Raw genomic sequence first — 23973 nt, 5'->3', positions numbered from 1 at the left:
TCTATACAATGGATTATCATACTGCACCCCCGCCCCTACAGAAATGAAGTGTTAACACATACTTCAACATAGATGAATGTTATGCCAAGTGAAAGGAGCCAGGCACAGGGAGCCATATGTTATATGATACCATGAATATAAAATTTCAAAAAATAGGCAAATTTATAGAGGAATAAGGCAAATTAGTGGTTTCCAGGGGATAGAAGGAGGAGTAAATGGGGAGCAATGAAAATGTCTGGAATTAGATCATGATGGTAGGTGTACAAACTTGTAAATAGCTAACATCACCAATTGTACACTTTAAAATGGTAAATTTTATGGTATGTGAATTACATCTCAATAAAGCCATTTTTTAAAGATATCAATGGATAAGTTGGTATAGGGGAAAAGAGAATTAATGGACAAAAAAATAGAATTGAGATAACCACTCAAAAATTACACAGAGAGAAAAAGTGATGGAAATATGAAAGAAAAATGTAGAGATATGAACAAAAGCATGAGCAGGACAAACAGAGCTTCAAAGAGAATATAGAGAGAATAGAGAAGAATCAGGTTCAAAGACATAAAGAATTAAAGTTCTTAGATTGAACTTTGTATCTCAGATTAAATAAAAATAAAGTCTCATCTTGTTACAATGTAATGAAACTGCAGTGCATCAGATACAAATAGATTGTCCTGCTAGAGGTAAAAGAAAGATTGCTGTTAATGTGTTGGCTGTTGTTTTGGAAGTAGGTAGGATTCTTAGGAGAATTATGGTTGCCCAAAGACAAAAGGATACCTTTTAAAATGATAAAGGAGGGATCCCTGGGTGGCGCAGCGGTTTGGCGCCTGCCTTTGGCCCAGGGCACGATCCTGGAGACCCAGGATCCAGTCCCACATCGGGCTCCCGGTGCATGGAGCCTGCTTCTTCCTCTGCCTGTGTCTCTGCCTCTCTCTCTCTCTGTGACTATCATAAATAAATAAAAATTAAAAAAAAAATAAAATAAAATGATAAAGGAAAAGATTTCTCCCACCAGACTCCTATGCTACTAAACTTTGACTCAAGAAGGCCAACAAACCCATAGATTGCTGAAATAGAAACTAGACCCTGCACTTTGGCAGGAAAAGAAAAGTGAACGTGGACTGGTGGAATGGAAGACCCATTGAGGAGCAAAGAATTGCTTAAGTATTGGCAAATCTAGACAAATGTTTCTGAACGTGAGCTGTGTGTGATCCTTTTGGGGTGATAGGCCACTCTATCCACCCATACTGGCAGTAAGCATTTGAGTATGGTTTTCATTGGTTTTATTTGTAGCCCATAAATGATATGAGGCCTACATTTTTGCAAAAAAAAATTATTAGTTTCTTTATCACTCAGTCTTGGGCAGAGTATCTCCCCAAAGAACCTAAGCTCCATGAGAATGGAAATTGTGGCCGCTTTTCTCATCTGTGCCTCCCCTATTCCAGAATGGGAAACTTGGAATGTGCTCCATGCACTTTTGTTGAATGAGTAAATGAACTTGATCAATACATTTAGTTTTTTGTCTGTCTTTTGTCTCTTTCACCTTGCTTGCTCTGCCTCTGTATAGATACCCTCCTCACCTGAGGTCAGGTGCTCCTCCAGGGAGAATATCTTCCTCACTGACTCACCATGCCGGGCTGTCCCTCTGCGGCTACTCCATCACCTGACACCAGGCCTCCTGATGGCTCCCCCAAGTAAATGCCCTCCCACTGGCCTGGGCTCTGGTGCTCCTCTGGGCTGCCATGGCTTCCTCAGGCATGGATGCCTACTTGCTTTGCCCTGTCTAACGGCTGCAAGGTGAGTTGTGTTTTGAGAAAGGAAGGGAAAAACAGGAAGAGAAGGAAAGAAAAGGGGGGAAGTTAAAGGAGAAGAAGAGGAGAACAAGCTGTTGTTTTGCTTTTTAATCAGTCCTGTTTCATTCACAAAAACTATGTTTTGGCTTGAATCAATTTATTTTATTCATGTGGTTCCCTCTATCCATGCAGTCCCTCTGGAATTGCCCCTGCAATTGTCTTCTGAAATTCTAGTCATTCTTTAACACAGAGGGCAAATGTCTTGGGGGCCTCCTCTGATCTCTCTCCCTCTCTCTCTCTTTCTCTCTCTCTCATGCACACACACACCTGTACATATATGCACATGCACACAAACAGAACAGTCCACTAGATCACTTGAGTTCCTATAGCACTGTGCACAGCTCCTGTCATGACACTTAAGAAGAAATTATATGATGGCTGACTGTTTACAATCAGCAAGCCCCATTAGACTGGGAGTTCTTTAAAGTTGGAAGTCCTCCTTTGCTAGCACTTCGCACAGGCTGGCATGTAGTGGATCTCCAATGAACTGTCTAGTTGCTTTGGCACATACAGGCCATCTTAGTGTTGGAAAGCTGGTTGAGTTTTGGGTCATTCTTAGGTAATAGCAGGGGTTTTTTTCAATTTATTTAAACTCTTCTGGACAGCTTACAGATAGCAACCATTTTATTCTAGACTTGGATATGTTCTATAGGACAGTAGGGGGCTGATTCCACCCAATCTTACAGCGACTACTAACAACTACCAGAAATTCATCCCCAGCATTCTCATAAGACTCTGACATTCAGCAGCAAATTAATTGCTATGGCTTATCAGTAAAAAAAAATCTATGAATTTTCAGCCTCTCCTAGATTATAAATAAATTAACATGACAATATTTTCAATTCAGAAAACAATGCCAAAATATAAAGAATTGCATAAAGGAACTCGAGTGCAATTAGAAAGGAAGAATCCAATACACCCTACAGGAATCCCTCTAACCCTGAATTCCTGCAGAGGGAAAATATCCAAGTGTTCAACACTGGAGATAATTTAAACATCTATCCTGTAATTTTAAATTCAGAAACTCAAGTTGCCCTGGTATTCTTTGCTTAGCGGACTCAGAGAACTTGTTATCTTCCATCACTTGTGTTTAGTTTCACAGTTAAATATACATACCAGAAGCAACCTTCCACCCTCTTTTATTTCCTTCTTTACTCTTCTTTCTCCCTTCTCAGACACCACTGGTTTGGGTGGGTCTGGTTCTGTTCCAAGTTTAACTGAACATCTGGAACAATTTTTCTATTGTTCTTTATCTGAGTTTGAAACACCACAGATAATTTTGCTAAGCACCATTTTCCCTTAATTTTCAAACCTACCCAGATTTCAGATGTATTTATTTCTTGCGCTTCTGATTCATATATACCTTACTCTTCAAAGTGCATTTTGTTTTTTCGTTTTTTTTTTTTTTTTTTAAGCCATTTGCAACCCAAGACAACAGTTGGGCAATCTTCGCAGTCTTTGTCAGCATCTTATAACCATTTTTTCCTTCCAGGAAAGCAGATTATTGACAGAATAAAGGAATAGACATCAGGAACCCACAGTACCCATACCCCCTCCCTGTAACACCACCCAAGAAAAGCTGATGGTCAGTCCAAATCCTGAAACCATGTGGTAAATGAATGTGTCTGGTAGGCAAAGAGGCCCTCCTGAACACAAAACAGAGGATTATTAGTTCTTGGTCATAATGTGTGTAGAGAAACTAGAAGGAATAAATAAAAGGATTTTTGTATACCTAAAGAAAGCATACATCACAACACTTTTTTTTTTTTTAAGAAAAACTTTTCTGTTGCGGTAAAACACGTGTAACACGGAATTTACCATTTTAACCATTTTCAAGTATATAAGTCCATAGAATTAAGTAACCATCACCACTATCTATCTTCAGAAATTTTCATCATTCCCAACTGAAACTCTGTACTCATCAAATACTAACTCCTCAGTCCTCCCACCCCCTAGCCTCTGGGAATCACCATTCTATTTTCTGTCTCTATGAATTTGACTATTCTAGGTACTTCATATGACTAGAATCATATAATATTTGTTCTTTTGTGTCAAGCTTATTTTATTTAGCTTGAGACATTCAGGTTTCAACCACGTTTTAGAACTTAATTCCTTTTTATGGCTGAATAATATTCCACTGTATGTTTTTATAGCAATTCATTCATCAATGGTTATTTGGTTTATTTCTACCTTTTAACTACTGTGAATAATGATGCAATGCTGCAAATCATCCAGCTGCAATGAACTTTGGTGCACAAATGTCTTTTCAAGTCTCTGCTCTCAATTCTTTGGGGTATATACCTGGAGTAGAATTGCTGGATCATATGGTAATTCTATTTTTAATGTTTTGAGGAACCACCATACTGTTTTCCATAGCAGCTGCTCCATTTTACATTCTTACTAACAATGCTGAATGATGTTTTTTAACTGCCTACATTACTGATGCCAATGTAACCCAACCAACAAGAATATGAGGGACAATCTGTTTCATCAGGAGAAGAGACAGGGGCCAAGGTGGTTATTTCATCACCCTTGTATTCAGGATGTCTACCATTAACAAAATAGCCCCATAAGTGAGAATAAAACTTGAGGTTTCAGGAAGCTTTAGAGAAACTAAGAAATCCATTAAATTTTCAGCAAGTATGAATTTATAGGCACCCAGGACCCTCTTCTAATATACTGCTGTCAACATTCACAGCCAAGCACAGAGGTGTTCTGGCTAGATTGCATTGCATTTTTATTGTATTTGTATATCTAGTAATCATAGCCCAGCTAAATTTCTCTGCTTGTGCACACTGCTCCCTGCCAGCTAAGCCACCTGGTAAACTTTTGTATCCAGTTAGAAAGCATCTCATTCTTGAAATAGCAGGTAGTACATGGCCTCACACTCAGGCTCTCCTCCATATTTTTCCTTGCTTCTCACCTATGGAAAGGGCAGTGCTAATGTCCTGTCCCCCTGGAGCCCCCAGGCTGGCCCACATAGTCACTGTCTCTGACAGGGACCCTCCTCAGTGGGACCAGTTGAGAAATGGGAGGAACAAAGTGAACTTCCCAGCCAAGCTTCAAATGGGTTTGCAGAGCAAGCTTATCACTGCATCTGGCTTTTTAGTTCTTCCTATCATCACCACTGATAACTTATCATACCTTACCCCCTAGCCAGATCCTCTGGACTAGGAACAGACTTCTGTATGACTAGGGGCAGAGAGGGTATGAGAAGTGTCCTATGGCAGAGAGAGCACATGGGAGGGATTTCACCCAGCCAAACAGTGTGTGAATCAGAGGCAGGCCCAAGTACCCATATATGACATCTAAGTGCCCCAATCCATACACTGTTGGCTGTCCTGGTGACCTTTGCAGGGCCTGCTGAAACTATGATCAACTCCCGTCCTCAGGAATGTGGAGTTCTAGTTTTGATTAGTTTTTCTTGTGAGGGGCTGGTAAGGGGATCACATAACCACAGACAGATGAGCCTCAGAGACTGTAAACTGGGCCAGGGTGACCCATTTCAAAGGCATTGAGGAGGGAGCCAAGAAAACAAAGAGGCAATTTCCTCTGGCCACATCACAGAAATGCTGGGCAGGTTGCATCTAAACAATTGCAAAGAGCTTGGAAAACTCCAGGCCACAGGCAAAAGATAGCCACGAATAATTACACCCCCACAGCATTATGGTGAGGAGGATTTCCCACAGTCTCAAGGTGAGACTCCCAGCTCAGCATGTGGTTCCCAAGCAAGGCCAGAAAGTCAGGGTAGGAGTGACTGGAAACTAGATAAGACCCTGGGATAAAGGGTACAGTCAGTTAGGAAATGAATAGCATCACGAGTATCAGGAGATGCTGGGAACAGGCAATAGGCAGAAATGCTGAGTAGACCCAGTGATGGCTACATGTGGAATGTAGGAAAGAACTTCACTTTGGGTCAGCCAGATGTGTTTATATTCCAGCTCTGGTACTGTCTTCTTTTTCTTTTTTTCCCCTCCTACTGTCCTCTTTGGAGACCCCTCCTCACCATCAACACACAGACTCTGAAATGAAGAGCTAGATGCAGATAGTTGATTTGGGAGATAAGCCCAAGATACATCAGTTGGAGTGGGGAAGTGAGGAAAAGTAAAAGATATGGAGGGGGTTATCCAGCAGTTAGCACTGGGGGAAAGGAGGTGCAGAGCTGTTCCCAGTGAGAGGTGAGAGAGCCGGAGTCTATGTCCACCAACACCCTTCTGTCATCAGTTGAACCCGTTAACTTCTCTGGCACTTCAACTTGTCCCTTGTTCTTTGAGAAATGGGGCACCTGGGTAGGAAGTTCAGGGTTTTCAGTATGGAAAGGTGTTGAGGGAATACAGGTGGGGTTCCATGACCACACTGGTGTGAGGATAACAAAAGACAACAAATCTGAATGGGTGAGCCAGGAACAGAAGCCTGAGAGCTCCTAGGGACTGGTCATGGTTCTAGGGAAGGCTCTGGATCTCTCTAGACTGTGGAGTTGGTAGTGTCCATGTCCCCCCAAAGTAGCCTCTTAAATAAGGACTGAGGTACATGTAGTTTGCTTGGGGAGGTGACCCAGAGATGGGAGTGTGTTAATGAGTGGGTCTCCACTGTGGTCAAGTTGGGATCCACCCTACCAGGAACTCTCTGAGGAACTATGAGGAACTATGAGGAACTAACAACTTCAGGATTGTCTCAGGAAGGATAGAAAGCTAGCTTTATTTACAGACCCCCCCCCCCCCCCGTTCAGGTGAGAGATGTCATTGGGTCTGAAATCTCCACATATGCCAGTTGCCATGCCCAGGCCAAGCAAGTTCCTATGCTGCTAGGGGTGGCCTCAGTTAGGGAGCAGGGGGATGTAGACACTGGGAGTGGCAGGTACCATATGTGGGGACTCTTCTCAGCAGCATGTTTGAACCCTGAGGTGGGTGGTGGGAACATGCAGCTTCTGTTCCATCTACCTAGACTCTGAGGGAAGGTGGTCTCAACAGTAAGAGCGGCACAAAGATAATGATCTTCTGATCAGCAAAGGTGTCTGGAGGCCAGTGGCTATCAATGACAGGTAAAGCCAGAACCACAAAATGTTCAGGTATTCCAGCATGCAGGCAGCCAGGGGCTGCATGAAAATCTGACTGCACCTGGGAAGAGGACTGCAACCCCCAAACAGGGCAGGGGAGACCAACAAGTATTCCTGACCCTTTTCCCTAGTTATTATTTTTCTTTAATCTATTTAGAGTTTATTTTTGTGAGTGGTGATAAGTTTTGTTCTCTTGTATGTGGACATCCAATTTTCCTAAGACTATTTACTAAAGAGAATTTTCAGAGGGGCAGGGCAATATGCCGGAGGAGTAGGGTCCCGAAGTCACCTGTCCCCACCAACCTACCTAGATAACTTTCAAATCATCATGAAAACTTACGAATTCGACTTGAGATTTAAAGAGAGAACAGCTGGAATGCTACAGAGAAAAGAGTTTGCGCTTCTAACAAGTACAACTCCTTTTTAGCCACTCTGCACTGAGCAAAATGACTAGAAAGAAGAACTCACCTCAAAAGAAAGAATCAGAAACAGTACTCTCGACACAGAGGTACAGAATTTGGATTACAATTTGATGTCAAAAAGCCAATTCAGAATCACAATTATAAAGCTACTAGTGGCTCTGGAAAAATGCATAAAGGATTCAAGACACTTCATGACTGCAGAATTTAGATCTAATCAGGCCGACAAAAGATCTAATCAGGCTGAAATTAAAAATCAATTAAATGAGATTCAATCCAACCTGGAGGTCCTAATGATGAGGGTTAATGAGGTAGAAGAAAGACTGAGTGATATAGAAGAGAAGTTAATGGCAAGGAAGGAAGCTGAGGAAAAAAGAGAAAAACAATTAAAAGACCATGAGGAAAGGTTAAGGGAAATAAATGACAGCCTCAGAAGGAAAAATCTACGTTTAATTGGGGATCCAGAGGGTGCTGAAAGGGACACAGGACCAGAAAGCATATTTGAACAAATCATAGCTCCCTAACTTGGGGAGTGAAACAGGCATTCAGATCCAGGAGATATAGAGATTCCCCGCTAAAATCAATAAAAACCGTTCAACACCTCAACATTTAATAGTGAAACTTGCAGATTCTAAAGATAAAGAGAAAATCCTTAAAGCAGCAAGAGACAAGAGATCCCTAACTTACATGGGGAAAAATATTAGATTAACAGCAGACCTCTCCACAGAGACCTGGCAGGCCAGAAAGGGCTGACAGGATGTATTCAGGGTCCTAAATGAGAAGAACATGCAACCAAGAGTACTTTATCCAGCAAGGCTCTCATTCGGAATAGAAGAAGAGCTTCTTATAGAGCTTCCAAGATATGCAGAAACTGAAAGAATATGTGACCACCAAACCAGCTCTGCAGGAAATATTAAGGGGGACTCTGCAAAAGAAAGAGGATGCCCAAAAAATAATCCACAAAAACAGGGACTGAATAGGTATTATGACACTAAATTCATATCTTTCAATAGTAACTCTGAACGTCAATGGGCTTAATGATCCCATCAAAAGATGCAGGATTTCAGACTGGATAAAAAAGCAAGACCCCTCTTTTTGCTGTCTACAAGAGACTCATTTTAGACCTAAGGACAGCTTGAAACTGAAAGGTTGGAGAGCCATTTACCATTCAAATGGTCCTCTAAAGAAAGCAGGGGTAGCCATCCTCATATCAGATAAATTAAATTTTATCCCAAAGACTGTAGTAAGAGATGAAGACGGATACTATATCATACTTAAAGGATCTATCCAACAAGAGGACCTAACAATCATGAATATTTATGCCCCTAATGTGGGAGCTGCCAAGTATATCAATCAATTAATAACCAAAGTAAAGACGTACTTAGATAATAATACACTAATATTGGGAGACTTTAACACGGCACTTTCTGCAAATGACAGATATAGTAAGCACAACATCTCCAAAGAAACAAGAGCTTTATTTTTTTTTAAGATTTCTTTTATTATTATTCGTGAGAGATACAGAGAGAGAGAGAGAGGCAGAGACACAGGCAGAGGGAGAAGCAGGCTCCATGCAGGGAGCCTGACGTGGGACTTGATCCCGGGTCTCCAGGATCACACCCTGGGCTGCAGGTGGCACTAAACTGCTGCACCATCAGGGCTGCCTGAAACAAGAGCTTTAAATGATACACTGGACCAGATGGATTTCACAGATATTTATAGAACTTTACATCCAAACGCAACTGAATACACACTCTTCTCAAGTGCACATGGACTTTCTCCAGAATTGACCACATACTGGGTCACAAATCAGGTCTTAACCAATACCAAAAGAGAAAATCCTTAAAGCAGCAAGAGACAAGAGATCCCTAACTTACATGGGGAAAAATATTAGATTAACAGCAGACCTCTCCACAGAGACCTGGCAGGCCAGAAAGGATAATACCCTGCATATTTTCAGACCATAATGCTTTGAAACTTGAACTCAATCACAAGAAGAGATTTGGAAGAAATTCAAACACATGGAGGTTAAAGAGGATCTTGCTAAAAGATGAAAGGGTCAACTGGGAAATTAGAGAAGAATTTAAAAGATTCATGGAGACTAATGAAAATGAAGATACAACCATTCAAAATCTTTGGGATACAACAAAAGCAGTCCTGAGAGGGAAATACATTGCAATACAAGCATCCCTCAAAAAATTGGAAAAAAAACCCTCAAATACACAAGCTAACCTTACACCTAAAGGAACTGGAGAAAGAACAGCAAATAAAACCTACACCAAGCAGAAGAGAGTTAATAAAGATTTGAGCAGAACTCAATGAAATAGAGACCAGAAAAACTGTAGAACAAATCAACAAACCCAGGAGTTGGTTTTTGAAAGAATTAATAAGATAGATAAACCATTAGCCAGCCTTATTAAAAACAAAAGAGAAAAGACTCTAATTAATAAAAATACGAATGAAAAAGGAGAGATCACAACCAATACCAAGGAAATACAAACGACTTTAAAAACATATTATGAAAAAAATAAAAAATAAAAACATATTATGAGCACCTATACACCAATAAATTAAGCAATCTAGAAGAAATGGACGCATTTCTGGAAAACCACAAACTACCAAAACTGGAACAGAAATAAATAGAAAACCTGAACAGGCCAATAACCAGGGAAGAAATTGAAGCAGTCCTCACACACCTCCCAAGACACAAAAGTCCAGGGCCAGATGGCTTCCCAGGGGAATTCTATCAAACGTTTAAAGAAGAAACAATACCTATTCTGCTAAAGCTGTTCCAAAAGATAGAAAGGGATGGAGTACTTCCAAACTCGTTCTATGAGGCCAGCATCACCTTAATTCCAAAACCAGACAAAGACCCCACCAAAAAGGAGAATTATAGACCAATATCCCTGATGAATACGGATGCAAAAATTCTCAGCAAGATACTAGCCAATAGGATCCAACGGTACGTTAAGAAGATTATTCACCAGGACCAAGTGGGATTTATCCCCAGGATGCAAGGCTGGTTCAACACTTGTAAAGCAATCAACGTGATAGATCACATTCACAAGAGAAAAAACAAGAATCATAGATCCACTCAATAGATACAGAGAAAGCATGTGACAAAATACAGCATCCATTCCTGATTCCAACTCTTCAGAGTGTAGAGATAGAGGGAACATTCCTCATCCTAAAAGCCATCTACGAAAAGCCCACAGCAAATATCCTTTTCAATGGGGAAACACTGGGAGCCTTTCCCCTAAGATCAGGAACACAACAGGGATGTCCACTCTCACCACTGCTATTCAACATAGTACTGGAAGTCCTCGCCTCAGCAATCAGACAACAAAAAGAAATGAAAGGCATTCAAATTGGCAAAGAAGAAGTCAAACTCTCTCTCTTTGCAGATGACATGATACTGTACATAGAAAATCCAAAAGACTCCATCCCAAGATTTCTAGAACTCATACAGCAATTTGGCAACGTGGCAGGATACAAAAATCAATGCCCAGAAATCAGTGGCGTTTCTATACACTAACAATGAGACTGAAGAAAGAGAAATTAAGAAGTCAATCTCATTTACAATTGCACCCGAAAGCATGAGATACTGAGGAATAAACCTAACCAAAGAGGTGAAGGATCTATACCCTAAAAACTATAGAACACTTCTGAAAGAAATTGAGGAAGACACAAAGAGATGGAAAAATATTCCATGCTCATGGATTGGCAGAATTAATATTGTGAAAATGTCAGTGTTACCCAGGGCAATTTACACATTTAATGCAATCCCTATCAAAATACCATGGACTTTCTTCAGAGTTGGAACAAATAATCTTCAGATTTGTGTGGAATCAGAAAAGATCCCAAATAGCCAGGGGAATATTGAAAAAGAAAACCAGAGCCAGGGGCATCACAATGCCAGATTTCAGGTTGTACTACAAATCTGTGGTCGTCAAGACAGTGTGGTACTGGCACAAAAACAGACACATACATCAATGGAGCAGAATAGAGAACATAGAAATGGGCCCTCAAGTCTATGGTCAACTAATATTCGATAAAGCAGGAAAGACTATCCACTGGAAAAAAGACAGCCTCTTCAATAAATGGTGCTGGGAAATTTGGACAGCCACGTGCAGAAGAATGAAACTGGTCCACTCTCTTACACCAGACACAAAGATAAACTCAAAATGGATGAAAGATCTAAATGTGAGACAAGAATCCATCAAAATCCTAGAGGAGAACACAGGCAACACCCTTTTTGAACTTGGCCATAGCAACTTCTTGCAAGACACATCTATGCAGGCAAGGGAAACAAAAGCAAAAATGAACTTTTGGGACCTAGTCGAGATAAAAAGCTTCTGCAAAGAAAAAGAAACAGTCAACAAAACTGAAAGACAACCCACAGAATGGGAGAAGATAAAGGGCTAGTATCCAAGATATATAAAAAACTTATTAAGCTCAACACCCAAGAAACAAACAATTCAATCATGAAATTGGCAAAAGGCATGAACAGAAATTTCACCAAAGAAGACCACACATGGCCAACAAGCTCATGAGAAAATGTTCTGCTTCACTTGCCATCAGGGAAATATAAATCAAAACCACAATGAGATACCACCTCACACCAGTGAGAATGGGGAAAATGAACAAGACAGGAAACCACAAATGTTGGAGAGGATGTGGAGAAAGGGGAACCCTCTTGCACTGTTGGTGGGAATGTGACCTGGTGCAGCCACTCTGGAAAACTGTGTGGAGGTTCCTCAAAGAGTTAAAAATAGACCTGCCCTACGACCCAGCAATTGCACTGCTGGGGATTTACCCCAAAGATACTGATATAGTGAAACACTGGGACACCTGCACCCCAATGTTCACAGCAGCAATGGCCACAATAGCCAAACTGTGGAAGGAGCCTCGGTGTCCATCGAAAGATGAATGGATAAAGAAGATGTGGTCTGTGTATACAATGGAATATTCCTCAGCCATTAGAAACGACAAATACCCACCATTTGCTTCGATGTGGATGGAACTGGAGAGTATTATGCTGAGTGCAGTAAGTCAATCGGAGAAGGACAGTGTATGTCCTCATTCATTTGGGGAATATAAAAAATAGTGAAAGGGAATAAAGGGGAAAGGAGAAAAATGAGTGGGAAATATCAGTGAGGGTTATAGAACATGAGAGACTCCTAACTGGGAAATGAACAAGGGGTGATGGAAAGGGAGGTGGGGTGGGGTGACTGGGTGATGGGCACTGAGGGGGGCACTTGACGGGATGAGCACTGGGTGTTATGCTATATGTTGGCAAATCAAATTCCAATTAAAAATATATACAAATAAAAAAAAAACAAAAAAAACAAAAATATATATATATACAAATAAATAAATATTTTTTGTTTATTGTATATTCTTGGCACCCTTGTTGAAGATAAATTGATTGTATATGAGTAGGTTTATTTCTGGTTTTTCTATTCCTAAGTATCTTGTTCGATGTATCTGTTTCTATGCCAGTACCACATGGTTTTGATCATTATAGCTTTCTAATGTTGTCAGAAAATATGATGCCTCCAGCTTTGTTCTTCTTGCTCAAGATTACCTTAGCTGATCAGAGCTTTCGTGGTTCCATAAGGAATTTAGGATTAAAAAATTCTATGAAAAATGGCATTGTAATTTCAATAGAAATTACAGAATCTACAGATCACTTTGGATAGTATGGGCATTTCAACAAGATTAATTCTTCCAATCCAAAAACATGAAATATCTATATCTTTTAAATTATTTCTGTCTTCTACACTTGGTTTCATCAATGTCTTATCAATGTACAGCTCTTTCACTTCCTTGGTTAAATCTATTCCTAAGTATTTTATTGTTTATGATACTATTATAAATAGGATTGCTTTCTTAATTTTTCTTTCAGATATTTGTTAGTATATAGAAATGGAGCTGATTTTTGAACATTAATTTTTTTATCCTGCAAGTTCATTGAATTAATTTATTAGTTCTAACAGCTGTTTAGTGGAGTCTTTGGGGTCTTTATATACAAGATAAAGTCATCTGCAGATAAAGATAGTTTTATGTCTTTCTTTCCAATTTGGGTGCTTTTTTCCCCCTTTTTCTTGCCTAATTACTGTGGTAGTACTTCCAGACTATGTTGAATAAAAGTGGCAAGAATGAGCATTGATGTTCCTTCTTCCTCTTTTCACTGTTGAAAATGATGAAAGTTATGGACTTGTCTTACATGGCCGTTATGTTGAAGTTTATTCTTTTTACACACAATTTTTTGAGTGTTTTTTTATCATGAAAAGCTGTTACATTTTGTCAAATAGTTTTTCTGCATACATTGAGATGATGAAATGATTTTTATCCTTCATTCTGTTAAGGTATCCTTCATTCTATTGATTGAGTGTTGAACTATTCTTGCATCCCAGGAATAAATCCCACTGAATCGTAGTGTATGATCCTTTTAATGTGTTTTTAAATTTGGTTTGCTATTATTTTGTTGAAGATTCTTTTGTCTGTGTTTATCAAGTATATTGGCCTAGATTTTTCTTTTCTTGTAGTGTCCTTATCTGGCTTTGGTATCAGGGTAATACTGGCCTCATAAAATGATTTTGGAAATGTTCCTTCCTTTTTTATTTTTATTTTTTTTAGAAAAGTTTGAGAAGGATTGGTATTACCATAGGACCAGTGAAACCATCTAGTTCTATGCTTTTACTTCTCAGGAGATTTTTTTATTATTCATTCAATCTTCTTCTTTGCTATTGGTCTGTCCAAACTTAGTTATTTTAAAAGAAAATAAACTTTGAATCCAGGGGGAAAATTAGAACTGTGAGCAACTATATCCATCAGGAATGAGTTAGTCTGTAACAAGAGACTCAAAGCAGCATGGCTTAGACAAGATAAAAGGTTATTTCTCTCTCTGGTGAAAGGCTGGAGCTTTTTATTTGGGAGCTTATGTGGTGAGCTCTCCTACAAAGTCTCCAGGTTCCTCCCAGTTCCTTGCAGTGCCACTCCAGTGTGGTCCAAGCAGGTGACCCTCACATCCCATTCCAGGCACAAGATGGAAGAAGCGACCAAGAAGAGAAAAGGGAGAAGGACAAAGGTGATGCACAAGCTGTTTTGAAGGAAGGCTCCAAGTAATTGTCATGCCACTAATTTAGTTACATCCCGTTAGTCCAGTCTGAATCCCATGACATGCCATATTCAGGAAAGGCTAGAAACATAGTCTGCTTTCTGTGTGACCAAATGCCCAGCTAGAAATCCTTTCACTGAAGAAGAAGGAGAATATGGATACAGCCCCCCAGGGCTACAGCAAACTTTGCTGGTCACCTTTTAATTGTGGATTCTTAGCCAAAGGTGGTTGAGTGCATGTGGAGAACATAAACTATATCTCATATATGTTCTGAGCATTAAATTACCACCCACTCCTGTGTCCTCCCATCTCACATGACAGCAGGGCATCTCATCCTTGCAGCAGTGTGAATGGTGTCCCATCCCCTCCTTTCGACCCTCCTGAGTTCACTTACGGCTGTGGGGGACAGTTCCTGCATGACAACTGCCACCTCTGGTGGACATGTGTCTCCTTCTCTCTGCCTAAGACTTCCTCTCTCTAGCACATGAGAACTTGTTCCACCACAAGCAGGTACAAGTGATGTTTGGAGGCATTAATATGCCTGGAGCAACCCTCAAAGAAGGGACCTAAGAGTCAGTGGGTTCATGCCTGCTCCAGGGTCCCCAGCCTACAGCAGGAGAATTCTAAGGGTGTTCATCACAGTTTCTCAGACATGACCCAGCAGGACTGATGCCAGGTGACCAATAGTTTTCACACCCACGCTTCATTTCTCCCCCACTATGTTACCCAAATAAACTCCCTGCACCCGGGTCCTTATCTGAGGGTCAGCTTTTGAAGGAACCCAAATGAAGACACCTTCACATGCCTTCCCTGTGGTCACCTAATTTGTGGCTAAATCAGAATTCAAACTCAGATCTCTAGATTTTTAGACCAAGTGTTTTTGGTTTTTTTTTCCCACAGTTCTAGAACAAGAACATGGGAACATTTTAAAAAACCACTACCCTGTCAGCAAATTGCATTCTGAAACTGTTGACCTGATTTCTGAATCAAATCCTAGGCCCACAAAGAGTGAATGGAGTAGATGAACATGCACTGAAGACTCAGTCTACTTATTAAAGATAATAGCCAGGATTGGTCTTGCTAATAAATGAGGCCTGTGCCTCCTCCTGCCGGTCATTCTGGGGACAGCTGTTAGATTTGATTTATTGTGTTTTTCTTTATTAGGATGCTGTGCACAGTGGCAGGAGCTACTGTGCTGAGAGGGAGGAACTCTGCCCTGGTAAACCCCAGAGACTGTGCATCCTAAGGCTAGGACAGAAAGAGACACTTTGGGGAACTGCCAAGGTCATCCATGACCTCAGCTGACCCTGTGCCACGGGAGATAGGCATAGCCAGCCTCCCACAGCCAATGCTTCCATCCATTCCCTGTCAAACACATATACAAGATAAAATGAGGCAAATGACTGAGAACTCATCAGGATACTGGGGTTGGAGTCTTGAATAGCGAAGGAGCAGGTGAAGGGGGTGACAGTCAGATGGGTCCAGATAGAGAGCCTGGTAAATGTGGCCCTGAGATCCTGCCCCCCTGTCCTGTCCCAAGCTGGCATCTCCTCAGCTCCTACCTCCCTGGCTCTGGATTATTGTTTATGAGCTGCAGCTTATACATTTGCCTCAATAGATTTGGTACCTCCAGCATTAATAATAATTATTATTATTGTTTTACTCGTATAATAATGTTGATAGCATCAACTACTGCTTTCTTTGGCTGAGTGTTTATATGGCAATGGTTTTACTTTTAATACTCCCTTTGAGCCTGACAACAATCCCATTTTACAGATGAGTAAACTGAGCCTGAGCAGGGCTAAGTAACCTGTCCAAGGCCACATAACCTAGTTCCAGTCTGTCTGCACCCAAGGCCATGGCCTTCTGGTGGGTTTTACTGGGACATCAGGTGTTACAGTGCTAAGACCCCAATAGAAATGTTCGTTTTGACTCTCACCTAGGAAGACCAGATAACCTGATTCCCTGCCTGCCCTGCCAAGTTAGGAGGCTGAGGACATGGGGTTGAGGTGGGTGAAGGGGAACCAGGCTCTGCTTACTCTTCAGCCTGCCAGTGAAGCCTGTTCCCCCTTCCTGAGGTACCTTGAGTTAAACCTCAGGAAGCCCTGCCTGGGACCATGGAAGGCCTTGGAAGGGACTGAGACCTTCCAACAGGCAAGGTGGGCTTCATCCCTGGGCAGCTGTAACTGTCCTGGCCCTGGAGTGCGCCCAGCAATCCCTACACCTGCCTCAGGCTTTCTTCAAAACATGTTCCAAAACTGCACCTTCTTGGAGAAATGAGGGTTATGAGAGGGGAGAAAGAGAGAACAAAAGTGAGGGCAGAAGTATTAACAAATGATCTGGGATTCATTTCTTTGAGACAGCAGACTCCTTAAATTTTTATATGTGGCAACTTGGTGATTAAGTGTTGCTGGTGCTAGAGGTTTCTGAGAATGAGCAGGGTGCTGGGGACAGAAAGGAGGGCCATCCTGCCCAGCCTGCAAGCCTACTTCCACAGGGTCTGAACGTCAAGGACATGCCCATGCTCCTTTGGGCTCTCCTCTGCATTCCAAATCATTAGCTGTATCTCTTCAGCCCCTGGTTCCTTCTACTGAACGTGTGTGTGGTGGGGGCAAGGTGGCTAGCGCACTGTGTTTTGGCTGTTTCTTGATAAAAGGGAGAGGTTGGTGTGCGTTCTTGAATACCAAGGAGCAGAGTAGCGACTGGAGCCAGGGTTTTCCTGATACTATTAAAGGGCTAGTGAGCAGAGGGCTGTCTGCTCGCAACCTCCAGAAAATGAACACAGCAGCTCAGCAGCCTGTGATGGATGGGGGCTGGTGCACTCTGCAGAAGAGGGGAATCTGGGAGAGGTCTGCGCTTCCTGGTCCACAACCTGAAACGTGCAAAAGGAGGTTTTCTTTGTTCCTTATGCACCAATTACAAGAGGCCAAACCCAAAGCCTGGTGCACATTTGCCAACATCCTATTGGTCAAAATGCTGTGTTAGCCCTGTCAATACAATGGCTGGGTTGAGACATTTCCCACTGCTTTATTTTTCTCTTGCATTTTAGGATACAACAGAGGAGGGTTGGAAGTGTTACTCAAAAAAGGATTTCATTTTAACTCCAAGAGAAATCCAGTGTTGTTCTGACTTTGTATTGTTCTTATTAGTAACTAGAAATATCTACTCAGCTGGAGGCTCTAGGGCAGGCATATTTGGATATCTGATAGGAGGTCAACAGAGCACTCTGGACTGGAGAGAATTTCTTCAGGAGACACTAGGTGATCTGAACTGGAGAGTCCTTGGGAGAAAGTAGAACCTGCCACAATGGTTATTTGGGAGTGCTCTCAGGGGAGCAGAGGAGAGTAAGGGGAGGAACTGAGCAGAGATGTGGTGAGCTCAGCCTGTCCGCATGGCATCTCCAGAGCATGAATTACACTGGAGTTGTCCCACCTTGAGGGAAAAGGACTGATCTTACTGACCTTAGCAATCTTATGTCACGCAGTCACTGGCCAGATTGGTGGGGGTCAAGGTGACCCTTAATCTTGTCGGATGTTGGGGAGGGGGAGAGGGCTCCTATTCCTCTGGGAGGGGCCGGCTGTGTGCCATCAATGGCCAACACTCAGAGCTGCTGAGGACAGGTGCACTTGCCCTGCAAAGGGATCTGAGTGGGCCACCAATATTACCCACTGCCAAAGGAAACCCCACATTTCATCTACATGAGTAGCTAGCACCAATAAACACACCCAAATCACTGACAAGTAAGATTTATTGTGTGATCTTGGCACTAACAAACACTACTGGTTCCCAGCTTATCATAAAAGATGGGTTCCTTAACTGCTTTATCTCAGTTTCCTGTGGGTAAAATAAGATCCTCTCCGTACTTCCCATCCATTAGATCCTGATATTTTAAATATTCTAATCAATAGCTAGACTATTTGGCTCTGTTGAGCTTTCCATTTTGAAATGTGTGTTTCTGAGCTACTGCTTAGATGAGCCTGGGTCTTAAACAACCCAACTGGGAACCAAAACCAAGGGGGAAGAAAAAGGTAGTTTTCTAAATCCAAACAGAACCAAATCCAAAGTCTTTTAACTGGAGCATGAATCAGAAACGTAAATGACAAACAGATTCATATACTTTCCGAAACTACTGAAGCAAAGAAAAGCCTGCATGTTGAAATAATCTCAAATTTTTGGTGCAATTTCATTTGGTGTGAGTCACTTGTGGACATTTGTCTCTAATCATCAGCTGCTTCAGTTTTGTCATGATGTTCTTATCTCAGTCCTATTTCATCATTATTCACTCAAAAGCTCCCTGTTTACCTTTTCAGTTTGCCTCTTGAAGGTGGAGGAGGAAAGGACGGGAGGGGGCTAGTTTTAGAATCTGCTGAGTATGTTGACAGGAGGAAAGAACTCTTGTTTAGCTGCAAACTTCTCTGGAAGACTGCAACCAAATAGAGCACAGTCATCTCTGCAGCTCAGGTCGCGTGCAGCTTCAGGACCCATTCGTTTCCAGGCAAGTGCCAAGGGAACTAAGACCACTTCATTTTCCTGAGGACTTCCAGGCGGCGCTGAGACTGGGACTGGCTATCACTTGTGTTTCCCTGGACTACAAAGGGACACGGGGCCTGCTGTTCCTTCTGGCAGGATCTCGTCAATTAGTTTATAATGCTGTCTCAAGATGACTTCCCCTCTTTTCTTTGAAATATTTGCTTACATACATTTTCTCACTTTTCTTTCTGCCTTCCCATCCTTCCCACATACACACTCAGAAATAGCTCACTGCTCCAGAGCGGCAAGCTGGGGCCCCAGGCTCTCCGGGTAGGGCTGTGGAAACCTATGGTCGCTCCTTGGAGCTGGCAAGCAGCCAGGGAGGGAGATGGGGCTCTGGCCTCGAACCAAGGACGTAATTACTGACATGCTTAGCATCCATCGACTCCTCTCCTGTGAGGGCGTTGCTAATGAGATAATCCACCACACAGGACTTTTGCTGGCTTCATGTTGCAAAGAGAAAGAGAGCAAGAGAGAGAATTGGGACCCAAAGATTCAAAGCCCAGGAATGAGCTCACACAGCCATTGGGAAGCTTCATGAAAAATGTAAGAAAAGCCTAAGCCCCTTAAACAAGCGAAGTCCAGACTTAAGTACCTATACTCGTAACATGCACTTACATCACAAAAATCCCTCCTAGAAAAAAAAAGATTAAATATTCGACTCTAAAATTAAGTGAACTCATGCTCAGAGATGAGGGATATGCTGAATGACATCTGAAATCCAAAAATTCCGTGGGAGATGTTTGGAGACACCAGATATATTCATGGCACATCACTAGTGCAAGTGCAAATGACCATGATTAAGTGATTGATGTGGGCTGGGTAGGGACCATGGTGAATGAAGAACATGTGTCAGGTAAAGGAGGCACCTGTTACATTGCTCCAGGTAAATTTAGCCGCATGTAAGAAAACAGCCAGAGGTGCGAAAAGCTGGCACTTTTTTTTTTTTAAGATTTTATTTATTTATGAGAGATACAGGGAGAGAGAGAGAGGCAGAGACACAGCAGAGGGAGAAGCAGGCTCCATGCAAGAGCCAGATATGGGACTCGATCCCGGGTCTCCAGGATTGTTTTCTGGGCCGAAGGCAGGCGCTAAATCCCTGAGCCACCCAGGGATCCCAAGATGGCGCTTTTTTAAATAGAAGCTAGAAATTCAATATTTTATATGAAATCTCTGATTTTTAAATGCTGTGTCTAAATATTTTTAGACACTGTACAGACCAAATAACATACCAGGTATGTGTTAGATCTGGCCTGAAGCCTTTGAGTGAATAAAAGCTTCAAAGAGAAAGTCCTAATGTCCATGAACTTTGCAGACCTTCACAGAGATTGTCCACACCACTCCAGGGAGATGCTAGAGACCTTATTTACATTACCTGCCATTAGGGTTCTGCAATGATATCTGGACTCACAGACACTAAAGGAAGCCAGACCTGCAACGTGAGGCTGTCTTTCTCCATCAGGCCAGCATGACTCAGGGAGCCTGGCTTGGCTGAGCCAAAATCACTGCAGACTCGCTCACTCAGGCAACCATTCGATGCCTGTGGAAGGGGAGCAGAGGACAGTGCTCCACCCACAGCCACCCACTGCTCAGAGGTCTCTCTGACATGGTGTGACCCTCTAGTCTACAGATTCCATATGGAACCCTAATATCAAACTGATACATGACAGGCCTGAGGAGCAGAGGTTCCCCCAGTGAGCCCCTCCTGCTGTCCCATAGACACAGTCCGCAGCCCCAGAACCTCACCTGACATGCAGCCAGCAAACTTGCCTCAGTGCTCCCGGTCTCTTTGGAAGCCTGCACCCCTCCCCTGTGATGTCTACTGCATTCCTGAGCCGTGTGTTCCAGCTTCCCTCGGGCAGCTTCTGTTCTATTCCACCTCTACAGTTGCCAAATATTTTAATAGATTCTTCTAAAGACACAAAAGAACATGATCAACATCTTTTACCTCCCAGGCATCTTCCTCCTTCCCCTACTATCAGGAGGGATGCAAATCCCTCCCCACGTGGCACATATAGCAGCATGGCAAGTGTGGTGTTTTCAGGCTCTTACATCTACCCTTGAGGACTCACCTGCTCCCCCCTCAGCTACCTATTTAAGGACTACCTCTTGGGGTTGCTTCGTGGGCCTGTGACCCATGCAGTTGCTCAGGACCCCACATCTAAATGGTCCTACACTTGATTTAAATCTCTGCTGTCACCATCTAAAAATTCTTAATAATTTTTGAATAAAGGGCTGCACATTTTCTTTGCATCAGGCCTGGCCAATCTTGGGCAGTCAGGCTTGGCTGTACTTCTTTAACCCACACAGTGCCCTAGGAGGATGGTAGAACATGATGATACAGCTCACCAGGCCTCAGTCTCTTCACCTACAAAAGGTATCAGGGAGCAAAAATCCCTGTCCCGTTCAAGGTCCTTCTAGCCAGACGAAGAAGCAAGTTGACATAAAACAGATTAAAGGAGAAAATCAAATTTAACAGCATACACAGGGAATCCACACAGACAGGGAAATTCCAAAGACAGTCAGGCACAGTGAGGTCTATATGCCATCCTGAACTAAGGAGAAGGGGTAGGGGTCTGGGTCTTCAAAAGGAAGGAATACAATTCATAGGAAGATTTTAAAAAGTAAATGTTGATAAACAACTGTTTCTTGGGCCACTCAGAAACAATGGGACACAGAGGACTGATCAAACAGTCCTTAAAAAAACAAAAAACAGGCCTGGCCGGGTTCTTCCCTGTCCACCATCCTTAGTTGACATCATGATGTAGTTGTCTGTGACAGCACACTTCCCTGACAGCACACTTCCCAGAGCAGGTCTTCTGTCTAAATTCTTTTAGGCAGTTGTGAGGGAGGTAAAGAGTTTTTCCAGAATCTACTGGGTTTTGATTGCTTTTTAACTCAAAATAATCTTGCCAAAGTGGCCCATCCTGGGCCACCTGCCTTTGGTCCCCAACATGGCATTATCAATCTTAAAGGACACTTACAAGGATTAGCTGTGACCATGAGTAGGAGGGTTGGCACAGGGCCAGCACAGAGCAGGAGCTGGTCATTACCCTGCAGGCAAAGCAGAACAGAGCCACGATGGGGAAGCTGTGGGGGCACAGGCCATATGCAGGTGGCCTACTCCACAGAGTAGGGAGTGGCTCTCCCACAGAGAGGGAGGGGCTCTGAACTACAGATGCCATGAGGAGGTTCCCTGCTAATAATAAAAATAACATTTACTGGAAACATATTGTGTGTCAGGCACTTTTCATCCTTACAGCTTTCTGAAAACTATGCAGTATGTGATGTTCCCATTTTATAGATGGGAAACTGAGTCACAGAGGGCAATTTACTCAGGTCCAGAATGCTGAGTGGCCGAACCAGAATCCAGGCCTCATTCTGTCTGTCTACAAACCCCCTGCTCTTTCTGCTCTGCCATGCATGGGGAATGAAAATACAGTATCATCACCCCTTCTCTGAGCCTGAGAAAACATGCTGCCAATCCTGGCACGAGCAAGCTCAGAGCGTTGGCTCAGCAGGTCTACAGCTAATGTCTGACTATGACAGCAAATGACAAGAAGCATCAGAAGAAAGAGAAGTGGAGTGACCACATCACTGAGCATCCAAACCAGGACACTTCTGAGATTGGTTACAAGGACCAACAAAGACTGTACCAAGTCCACCGGGGCATCTGGTTACCCTGGAGAGAACTGAGCTCACTGGCATTGTCATTATTCCCAGAGATTTATTTTTTCACTGTTTAAATATTCTAAGAAGATATCCAACTCACTTTTTTTTGTTTGTTTGGTTTGGTTTTTGTTTTGTTTTGTTTTTTGTTCTCCTCTGGGCTGGCCTCTCCTCCAGTTGGTTCCTGCATTCTGCACAAGCCATTCACTGGAGAGGGTTTTTTTTTCCCTGTGTCTAGTTGGCCCTCACCCAGCCCACACACACAGCATCTCCATCGCAAACAGGAAGGACCATGCTGGACACTGTGGCCTGCCATTGGAATGTTTCAGAGTTGGACGATGCCCTGGTGTGCCCACTAGACTAACTTCGAGGCTATACAAACTGATCCGTTGCTCCAAGGTAGAGCACTCAGGCAGTCTTCCACAGTAGACAAAGTATTACTTGTCTTGTATTCGCTGCTGCCCAGGAGATGATGGCAGCCTGTTTCTAGGCCCATTTAGGGATGCAAGAGACAGTGATTCTCGAAGAAGTTTCCAGTTTCTTGATCATTTTTCTTCCCATAAATGTAAATTTTAGAATCTCAAACATAGAGAAAAGTTGCAAGACTAGGAAAGGAATACCCATACACTCTTTATTTAGATTCACTGATTTTTAATTTTAACTTTGTTCCTCCAACACTTCCATTTATGCACGTGCACGCAGGGCTTATCTAGACATATGCCTGTGAACAATAAAAAAGAAGAAGCAGGATTGAGCAGCAAGCCCATCCACTTGCTATGCAACTGGGCCAAAGTTTTGGGCAACCCAAAACAGAGTTTCAGAGCAGAGAGTGGCTGTTACAAAAGTCCTGTGCTGGGACAGATAGTCGGCCCATGCTCACTCATCAGCTGGGCTGGCAAGTGTGTCAACTTAAGGCTGGGGGTGCTCACTGCATCCTCCTAGCTTGGGGCAAGACCTGTCTTGAGGGAAGATCCAGGTGCAGCCCTGTGACTTCCAGAGAGCCTCACCACTGCACATAACTGTACCAGAGTCTTAGCAACACCTGCAGCATTTCCTATTTGCACATAAACCCCACATGTCCTTGACCCAGGGAGCAGATGTGATGGATACCAGCCCATAGGGCACAGTGCTCACCTGTACATGCAAGCTACCCAGTGAACATTTGCAACTCTGGCTGAAGGCACTTTGGGGGCACAAGAGCATGTTCTGTGCATAGATGGGGAAAGCCAGAAATGCTGGAGAGTTGCTGGCCCTGGAAGCAGCCCTCCCCTGAGGACCAATGGGACTTGGTGGGTACCTGTCCCAGCTTCCTTGCCAGCTCA

The sequence above is a fragment of the Vulpes lagopus genome, chromosome 19, assembly GCF_018345385.1.
Source record: "Vulpes lagopus strain Blue_001 chromosome 19, ASM1834538v1, whole genome shotgun sequence".
Lineage (NCBI taxonomy): Eukaryota > Metazoa > Chordata > Mammalia > Carnivora > Canidae > Vulpes > Vulpes lagopus.
The sequence above is the reverse complement of the archived record's forward strand: the minus strand, read 5'-3'. Positions refer to the sequence as shown.